Here is an 11,079-nt window from a genome sequence, read left to right as displayed (position 1 = left end):
GTAGCGAATCGATGCGTTTTTGTAAGAAAAATAACCATATTTAAAACGTAATAATCAATTTAATCTAGCTTGCGCTCACTGTTGTACACGGAAGCAGCTCCGGGTGGATGACGTAGGACGTTGGCATCATCAGAAGTGACGATCAGAAGTGGCGAACACGGAAGCACAGGGGAGAGATCAAAACAAAACAACGGTCATGAATTAGAAGTACAAAACGAGGATTTGTAAAGAAGAATGTCGGAGGATTTCGATTAAGGGTGCTCCGATTGATCGGCTACCGATCATTATCGGCCGATAATCATGTTGGGATGTTTGATCGGCAGTCTCTAAAAAGGCTAAAAAGGCTGTTAACAGATTAATAAAGCGTGAACACTGCGCACGGTTGTGGTCCTGCAGTGCATTCCCGGAGCGGTGCGTCTGCAGCAGAGCACCGAGTCTATTGCTGCACTGCAAGCGAAGAATTAAAGTAACAGCGCATTGTTTGCAGTAAAACAATGTTTGGATTTGAAATCAAAATAATGGATAAATGTTGTGTTTGTAGTAAACAGCCACGGATCAGTAGCGGACTCCTGTGTGAAAGCACAGTCCGTGCTGCTTCCCCTCTCACAAGAGTCACCTAAGAGGGGAATTACCCTCATTTTCAAAAATGAAATTCAGGCCCTGAATAAATGTCTAAAAATCCTGATTGGAGTATCACTATAAATAGGTATAAATGATAAAAAGAAGGTTATAAAAAGATCGGTATCAGTGATCGGTATCGGCAGATACTGCTTTCTGTGATCAGCAATCGGCCTCAAAAATCCTGATCGGAGCATCCCTAATTTCGATATAAGCCAGGAGGAGACTGGTTTTCCTTTGCTAAAGTAAGGAAGCTTTGCTTCCTTTGCTCCTGTAAACAAACGTTGGTTTTCACGAGACTTACCGGCGCATGCGCAACGCAGACATCTTACGTCATCCTCCGTCCAACTGCCATCCAGCTGCTTCCGTGTACAACCGTGTACAATTTTTCTTACAAAAACGCATCGATTCCCTACAGGAGGCCTTTGTTCATCCCCCGGAGCCGTGTGAGGCACTTTTTATTACGAATGCATGCGTTTTATTTAACTTCTTTTGGACTGATGAACTGCAACACCCGCTGACTGCCATTAAACAGCTTGGAAGATCAAAGTCAATTTTTTATATAACTCCGATTGGATTCATCTGAAAGAAGGAAGTCATATACGGCTAGGATGGCTTGTGGGTGAATAAATAATGGGCTAATTTTCATTTTTGGGTGAACTATCCCTTTAATATTTTTGTGGAAAATTGAATACACTACCATTTAAAAAGTTGGGGTAAGATTTTTTAAAAACCAAAAGAAATTAATAGTTTTTATATTTCAAATAAATGCTGTTCTTTTGAACTTTCTAATCATCAAAGAATCCTGAACAAAATGTATTGTGGTTTCGACAAAAATAAAAAAGCAGAAAAAACAGATAATAACAACAACCATCATTAAAAACTGAGCACCAATAATAATTGATAATAACTGAATCAGCATATTAAAATGATTTCTGAAGAATCATGTGACACAGAAGACTGGAGTAATGATGCTGAAAATTCAGCTTTCCAAACACAGATAACACATATAATAATTAAAATATATTAAATATATTAAAATAGAAAAAAAAGTTCTTTGAAACTGTAGTAATATATATATATACATATATATATATGTACGGTGTCTTCATGTTCTTCAGAATCAGAAGCAAAGACTCGTTCTCAGGCCACCTTTCCTTAACATCAAACCAGAAGCCCCTAGCTCAGTGCTGAATTATAAATTAGGCTGTCAGGCGACCCACTGTTTATGAGCTTGGGGGGGTCATTTAAATTTCATTTGAAATGGGATTTCTCTTTAGGGTCTGTCTGATCAGCAGAACAGCACCAAAATAAAAGAAAAAACACATTATAACCCCTCAACCTACAGGTCTGGATGCTCCAGAACAAGGGAGGGGGAACGCACCATATTGTACAGGCAAAAAAATAAGTGAGCTGTGTCACAGCGACCGGGCTGGGGAAGTATGAGTATAGTTCAGTATTCAATCTGAAAAAGTGAAATAGAAATGATAGGAAGTGACTTAGACAAAACTGCACTTTGGAAGAAGTCCATTGCTTTAGATTTGGTCCATTATGGTTCATTATTATGGAAGGAGAAATACAGAAACTTATGGAAACATGTAAAAAAAAATGTGATCATGTGTCTTGAATCAGGCCCAAAATTAACTGTTTTTACACAAAGCAAGAAGGGGAAAACAGAAAGTGTTGTCACACAGTATGGTTTATGATTTAATAATGTAATGTGTTGCAAATAATATTGGGAATGTTATATCAAATTTGACATACGTAGTGAAAAAAAAATGCAAACGTTGAAACAAAATATGTTACAACACTCCCCGGTCTAAAACCGTTCTTGCCTTTGGAGCAGATTAATACATCACTTGTAACATTGAGGATGATAGATCTTGCATGTAAAACCTCAATATTGAAATGTCTCTTACTTACAAATTGGAATCAAGCTGGACACGAAATGTCTTCAAACGGCTGAACATTGTATGCAAATTATCCAGACATATGGCTTGTTCATATCAGGTCTTGTTCACATCAAGTCCATTGTAGCCCATGTTTTTGGGGGGTGTTTTTTTTGCACAAAAAATTTGGACCTAAAGTGAAATAAAATTGAAAAAGAAATGTCTTTTAGCTTTAAGGCCATCTATAATGTTATAGTACTCCTAAAATGTATTGTAATCGGAACAGATTTGGGGAAATTTAGAATTACGTCACTTGCTCACTAATGGATCCTCTGCAATGAATGGGTGCCGTCAGAATAAGAGTCCAAACTGCTGATAAAAACATCACAATAATCCACAATCCACATGACTCCAGTTGTGTGTTTGTAAGAAACAATCCATCATTAAGGTGTAAGACTTGTAAAACAGTTGATCTCTGCACATTTCTCACCTGATTCAGACAAGACTTTTTCACTGCAGAAAGCAATATTATATATAGAGGTGTAGCGTCTGCGTAGAATCATGCATGATCTTTGGGGTTTTATGGCTTAAGAGACCCTTTTAGCCTTTTGACATTTGCATATAAATTACAGTTCTGGTCAGAGACTTTACGTTTGTATGGGGGTCTAAATTGCCAAATGGTTCCTCGCCATCAAGGAGATTCTAACCAGTCCCCCCCACTATCATCTCCCCCTTCATTCTGTATATATGTGTTTTGCTTAGTTAGTTATATGTTATATATAGTTTCATTTATTAAATCCCTTATATTCACGATCGATTGCCTCTGTTTGCTGTTCACAATTCAAGTCAATGAATGTTCCAACCCTTGCTACATTTGTTAAATTACTGCTAGCACTGCATAAATGAGGAAAGTTATCCTTCTTTGGCCAGGAAAATAATCTTTCTTTGAATTGATAAATGATTATTTTGTCTGCTCGGTGGACGGACAGATCAAGTAATGGTAATATTGATTCTGCTACAGTTAATTCAAAGATCTAATCTAAATATTTATTATGAATCATAACCAGTTATAATTCGTCATAAATATTTCCCTTTTGAGCTTGAAAATTACTACAGAGGACTCGTATTTTAGCCAGAAGGAACAGTCTGAAGTTAAAAACATGTTAATGATCAATTTGTTTCTTACAAACACACAGCTTTTCACTTCACAAGATGTTAATTGAGGACTGGACTGGAGTCATACTTGTGGATTGTGACCCTCATTCTAACGGCACCCATTCACTGCTGAGGATCCATTGGTGAGCAACTTATGTAATGATATAGATATACGCATAGTTAATTATACTTAACGGCACTCTGCTGAGTACAGATAATCAGCCAAAGAAAATCCCTTGAGCAGAGGTTAAAATAGGACATCATTTCAGTATCATAACAGCTCAAAATCTCCTTTTTATCCCTCCTACATATTCTGCATGTAGCATGTCCTCCTACATGTCAAACAGTGACAAGTGACAAGAGCAAATAAGGTATCACAAACTCTGGGGATGTTATAACTGTCTTTCTGTAATCTGAATAGATAAATCATGACAAAATGCATCAAAATGACAACTGGGAATCAGAATAAGCCACAAACTAAATAGCTTCTTATGCTTTGGTGGGAAATTCATATATTTAAAAGACCATACACATAAGAAACATTCTTTAACTGGGTTCCAAAAATCTGGAAATTTTGCTTTTCGAAGGTCTCTAAAGGTTGCAGCTCAGAAGCCCTGCCAGCAAATCCGCCTGGAGATTTCTTGCATGTCAAATGATTGTGATGCATTTCAATAACCACAGTAGGAAGCTTCCTTTTCATCATCCTGCCGGTGTGCACTGATTCCCCTCATCTGAATGCTGCATTTCTGCTGCATTGTTCTGTGTTCTTAGTAATCATTTATCTATGCAAAGCATTTGTGCTATAAATTTGAATATTTATTCAGGTACACTGAATATAATAAGAGTTTATTGAAGTAGTCAGCATGTCTAGAGGGCTAAGAGTTTGCATAATTTATGAGATTTTGCTACTAAAATTTGTTTGTCCAAAATAGCACAAACATATATATATATATATATATATATACACACACACACACACACACACTATGGTGCTCAAGAAACAATTGTCAAATTAATATTTTTGTGGAAACTGTTAGTGGAAACATTTTTTTTTTTTGGACTCCTTGATGAATAGAAAGTTAAAAGGAAAGCATTTATTTAAAGATTTTTTTAACAATGTAAAAGTAATATTGTCACTTGTTCAATTTAATGCAGTCTTTCTGAATTAAAGGAATAGTTCACCCAAAAATTTGTGAAAAGCTGTTTTTTTGTCCTCTCACATTCAAATTCACCCACATATTTGTTTAGAACGTTTTTGGACTGTTTTTGCTTGTAAATGATGCTTAATCTGTGCATATTTCTCCACTGATTTAGACCAGATGACTTTTTCACTGGAGAAAGCATGATTATGGATAGAGGACTATAATTCTAGCAAGAAGCAATGGATTGAAGTTAAAAATGCCTTGATGGATTTGTTTCTTACAAACACACAGCATTTTGCTTCACAAAACATTAATTGATGGATTGGAGTAATGTATATTACTTGTGGATTACTGTGATGTTTTTATCAGCTGTCTGGACTCTCATTCTGACGGCACCTGTTCACTGCAGAGGATCCATTGGTGAGCAAGTGATGTAATGCTAAATTTATCCAAATCTGTTCTGATGAAGAAACAAACTCATCTACATCTTTGATGGCCTGAGGGTGAGTATATTTTCATTTTTGGGTGAAAGTATTAATGTATGTCCTACACGTTAGAGTATATGATTTGTAATCTGTGAGGGAATAAAAGAAACAGATGGCAGTCTGTCTGTCAGGGCTGGAAGCGACAGTTCTGTCCTGCAGGCCGTGGACCTCTGAGCCACAGTTTGAAATTAACAGCAGGGAGATGCCTGCAGGACATAACCCCTGGCCTATGGTCACCTCTGTGGCCTGCGCAGATGTCATTTTCAAAGAGAAGCCTTTCTGCAAGAGCGCGCTGACATGTGTGCCACAGAGTTAAAGATGTCGAACAAAACATGCAACATCTGTCAACAGTCAGAGTATCGAGGGGCCATCCTGTTCAGAAATGTGTTGGGTTGTTGAGTGAACCTTACACTCTAAAAAATGCTGGGTTGTTTCAACCCAATTTTGGGTCAAATATGGACTAACCCAACCGTTGGGTTAAATTTTAACATTAAATTTTTAACCCAAAAGTTGGGTTAGTCCATATTTGACCCAAAGTTGGGTTGAAACAACCCAGCATTTTTTAGAGTGTAAAGTCGCTTTACTTACAGACAAAAAGGGGAAAACAACTTGAAGTGGTAGAACAATTGTACAGCCTATGAAGAAAGACAAAAAATAAACAACTTAAAGGGATAGTTCACCTTCAGTTGCTGGTGCCCTTTGACTTCCATAGTATGGAAATAAAAAAACTATGCAAGTCAATGGGGACCAACAACTGAAGGTGAACTATCCCTTTAAAAATTGCACAGCCAAAGTCCTTCCAGAGAAACACAGTTGTTATTTTCTCCTGTTGAGGCATATATTATTCCTAGCATTGAGAGGTCATTTTGACAGAGCTAATTATCTATTACACCAGCAGAGGGCAACAACATTACTATCATCTGGAGAAACATATGGAAACTATTTACTCACACACAAAAGCTCCCACAGTCAAATTAACCCTGGGTGAGAACCAAGACGGTAATACGCGTTTCCATAAATTATATTAAAATGTCTGTGCTTTGATTCTCTTCACACAGCCTCCTGAATTCAAGAGCATAAAAAGATGTTTTATGGCTCTACATTAGAAACAAAAGGAGTGAACTGTGCTTTTGCATCCACAGATGCTATAGACTGTAATATTCTGCCAAGTCGGTCTTTCAAAGCGAAATGCACCAATGTGATTATGCTTGAAAAATACAGCAGGAGAGCTGTTATTTAACGGCCACTTTAATTAAGTATTATAAAAAAATTACTGTTACTTACCGACTAGAATTCATAAATCAGAGAAAGCGGAAATATCTGTGTGTGAAAGCAACACCTGACTGTGAAAGGGTTTTTAAACAATGAGACTAATTGCCAGAGGTCGGGTTATTAACACTATTTACAGATTAAGCAATTGACTTTTAAGCAGCAATGGTTTTTATGAAACCTTTTATTTCCCTCAGATTAACAACCGTGTGAATGAGTCTGGGTCAGTCAGGTAGTTGCTAAATGAAGATCTCAATTTTAAGTTGCCTCTTGGAAATGTCAACACAGTGAAGGACAGCCTTGTATCAGGAAAATTGAATTTCTCTGACTGTACCGCTCTTCAATGGAGAGAGTAATAATGGAAGAAAAATACCTCCTCTCGCATGGAAAAAAAACACCTGCATTAATATCAAAGACCTGCCAGAGAGAGATGTGAAATCACTGCGGCTTTACAGAGAAACGGTGACAAAAACTCAGTGGGGTGGATATTTAATTCCATCTCAGACCTTTGAAGTGAGAACCATCTTTCTGCTAATACGTCAAGCGTGGGAATTATTGTCAAACTTCGTTCAAATTCTAATTTTCTCGTCTCCTCCCCATCAAACCGACTGTTGGCTTTATTTGTTTGTCAGCTAACACATGCTCTCGACATTCCAGCGGAATATAGATTGGCTGCCGGCGTCAGAGCGCAGGTATAGGCATGTGTGGTGCTTGACTGATAGCATCTATAACCACTGGCAACACATAGACTCAATTCACACTAAGAGATGGCACGACAGTAGGCAAGTTATTTCTTGAGGATGAGGAGAGCGAGCCTGTGGCCCAGTAGCCAGCCGCGTCCTCAGAGACTGATGCTCCATCCCCGTGGTCTACTAGAGATATCATGCGGCATCCATCTCATACCCAAGTCCCCTCTAAATCCACCTTGTGCATTTCAAACAAATGTCATTTTGCTCAGAAAAGCACATTTATTTCTGCTTGTTAAAATAATCTAAATATTTATATACTGTATTAGCTCACCTGTTACTCCATGTAATTACCCATACGAAAATTAACCATGGTTTTACTACAAATAAAAACAAAAAACTATGGTTATTGCAGTTAAACCATGGTAACCACAAATTAAACATGGTTTTGCTAACCTCTATCCATAGTTTAACTATGGTATTTGTAGTGAAACTGTGGTATACAAATGGTAATCAATCCGTCAAAAAAACTATATGGTTACTGCACTTTTTCCTCTAATAAAACCATGGTTCATTTTCATAAGGGTAACTTCCTAGTACTTATATTTTTGTATTGTTAGGTATTTTTGATCTACTTTGTTCTGTTAGCAGCTTGCACATTTGCACATTTGTTGTTATTTTTTTTGTTAACTATATTTCAATCTGCTTTGCTTGGTTATCAGCCCATATAGCACACGTACGTCTGTTAGATGTCTGCTAAAGTTCGCTTCATCTGGAAAGCATCTGCTGTGCAAAAACATCTGATAGACGTCTTTAAGATCTCATTTTTACATACATTCTAAATCATAAACATCTTAAAGACATCTAAACATCTATTTGACATCTGATAGGAAATGTCCTATAGACGTATTGGAGATTAGCAAACACTCAGGAAGCTTGTCAGCACTTCTATTCTGGATTTCATATATTAACAGTTTTACTCAATGTTTTCAGTCTACTAGCTATTTACTAATAGTTAATTTCATATGTTAGTGTATATTGATCTACTCAGCTCTGTTAGAAGGTTGCTAGCACATCTAATATTGATGTCAAATTTAGATATTACTTATCAGCTTGCTAGCACTCATTGTTGATTTCATTTATTAGCTATGTATCTTTCAATCAGATTTTCTGTTAGCAACTTGCTAGCACTTCTATAGTTATAGTTAGCTAAGTAGACCTCTTTTGCTCTGTCAGCAGTTTGCTATAGCACTTCTGTTGTTTATTTCATGTTAGCGAACTATTTTTCAATCTTGCTCTGCTCTTTTTGCAGATTGCTAGCATATCTGTTGTTGATTTTATGTTATGTATCTAAATTTCTGCTTTGCTTGGTTATTAGCTTGTTAGCACATCCTTCTTGACTTCATATCGCAGTGTATTACTTGATCATTTCTACCCTGTTAGCAGCTTGCTAGCACTCACTGTTAATTTTATACATTGGCTATGTATTTTTTAAACTGACTTCCACCCTTATAAAATTTAACCATGGTTTTATTGTAGTAAAAGTGTAGTAACCATGTTTTTTTGCGTATTAATTACAATTTGTATAACCACAGTTTTACTGCCATGGTTAAACTATGGTTGGTTAGTGTAGCAAAACCATGGTTAATTTGTGTTTAACATAGTAATCATGTTTTTTGGTTTTATTTGTAGTAAAACCATGGCTAATTTTCATAAGGGTATAGCTGATTGCATATGTTAGCTATTAATGTAAGTATTTAATATAAGTATCCCTGCTGAAAAAGAACACACCTAAAACCAGCTGGTCTTAGCTGATTTTAGCTGGTCTGCCAGCCTGGCTGAGCTGGTCAAGCTGGTCTCTCAGCCTGGCCAAGCTGGTTTTAGCTGGTCAGTCAGCTGGTCTCCTAGTCTTACCAGCTAAAGAAGTGGTCAAAAACCCTCTGAAACCAGTCTGCTATATTCTAGGTATTTTTTGATATTCATTTTTTTATTTGCACCATTGAGATCTCATTGTGAATTGGACTACCCAGACAGAACAAATAGATGCTAACCTGCCAATGAAATGTCCTGTTGCTCATTGTTTGGTAGGGTTGCCAACTTCAGAAAATGAAAATACGGGACAATCACCTTAAGTGGGGGGTGAGTGACCGTGTATACACACACACACCTATATTATATTATTTTTCAATTAAAGACAGCTTATAGATTTAATATGGGCTGCTTTTGATGCTTGACACCTTTTTATTGGTCATTTTGTGTTTCAAGAATAAGGTCCAAGGTTAAGAATTATGCTATTAGTTACTTAAATATAAAATGTTTTTCTCTATTTAACAACATTACAATAGTGAAAGACGACTTCCCTTACTGATCACGTCTCTTGCGCGGCGGGATGTTGGACTCATGAAAAATAATCACGTTGTTTGTATTCACCAAAACTGATTTACTGAAGTCAAAACACGGACGGAATTGGCGTTAGCACGAGCACCGCTTGCTCTGAGGCGGGAGCGACTAGCCGTCAGAGGGTTCCTCAGCCTTTATGTTGACGATTTCTGATTTACTTAACGTATTCTGCGTGAGGGGGGCTGTGATTGGATGATGACAGGTATCGGTGATCATTCTCAAGTGATCAGCACTGCTGCTGTTGTATCAGTCAGTGGATAGATCAGTGTAGCAGTCAAAAAATGGGACAAGGGAATTCACGTACGGGACAAATCAATTAGGCCCAAAATAAGGGACGTCCCGGCTAATACCGGACGGTTGGCAACCCTACTGATAGGACACATTTTATAAGTTCCCTGGGAATCAAAACCATGACCTTGGTGTTGCTAGCACCATGCTCTACCTAGTGAGCTAACTTATAACGCATTACACTAAACCAATGTTTAAATTAAAATAAAGCCTTGGGAATCATATAAGCTTAGACATGAGGCTGTCAGGTTTGTTCACAGACTGAATCATTTACCTTAATTACTCAGGCCAGGAACACAAAATTGAGTTGTCATGTCTGTCAATGCAACCACTGTTTCATTGTGGACATCAACTAAATGTTTGCCTTCTCAATAAATAGGCCTATAAATGCAGTATTTATAGTACAAACCAAATGGACAGAAAATCTATTCCAGAGATGTGACGACTTTCCAAACATAAACCCTTCAGCCAAACTTTCACATAGCAACAAGTAATCTGCAAAGCTGAATGCCAAACGACAGATTGCTTTGACTTGGCAGGAGAGGGTTGATAGTGTAAGATTCAGATCTTCCATTTATAGAAAGAAAACCTGCATGCGATAATTCAGTCTTGAGGAATCGATAAAAAAACACCTGTGTGCAGGGTCTATTTTGGGATTGGAGCAGTCAAGGTCATCCAAGCGGAAACAAATTGTGTAGGAGGCACGGCTAACAAAGGGAATATGTTAGTGCTTTCCGCAGAGCTCGGCACACAGACAGGTGGATCTAAGAAAGAGACCTGCTGAGAGGCTGATGGGAAGAGAGCTAAAAGGCGGGAAAGAAGTCTATCAGTAACTGAAGAGGAGCCATTATACAATCCGGGCACAAAGAGTCAAAACAAGAAGGTTTATGAGGGGAAGATGAGGCAATACACTGTGAAGAGGTTAGACTGTTTTGGCAGTCCTGTGATAGCAAACAGTGGTTAAAGACGTCAAAGACATCTTACTATGAAAACAATAAAATAGAGAAGTAAAATACAAATCCTTTATTACATTTTTTTTTTTTTTAACTCTGAGCAATAACAGGCACAACTAATGCAGGGCTACAGACTAAATAGAATGTCTAAGGAGCCACTGGCTTCTACAATTAGTTAAGTTTTAATTACAGAA

This window comes from Sinocyclocheilus rhinocerous, unplaced genomic scaffold, assembly GCF_001515625.1.
Source record: "Sinocyclocheilus rhinocerous isolate Xijiao unplaced genomic scaffold, SAMN03320098_v1.1 scaffold534, whole genome shotgun sequence".
Lineage (NCBI taxonomy): Eukaryota > Metazoa > Chordata > Actinopteri > Cypriniformes > Cyprinidae > Sinocyclocheilus > Sinocyclocheilus rhinocerous.
This window is presented reverse-complemented; position numbering follows the sequence as displayed.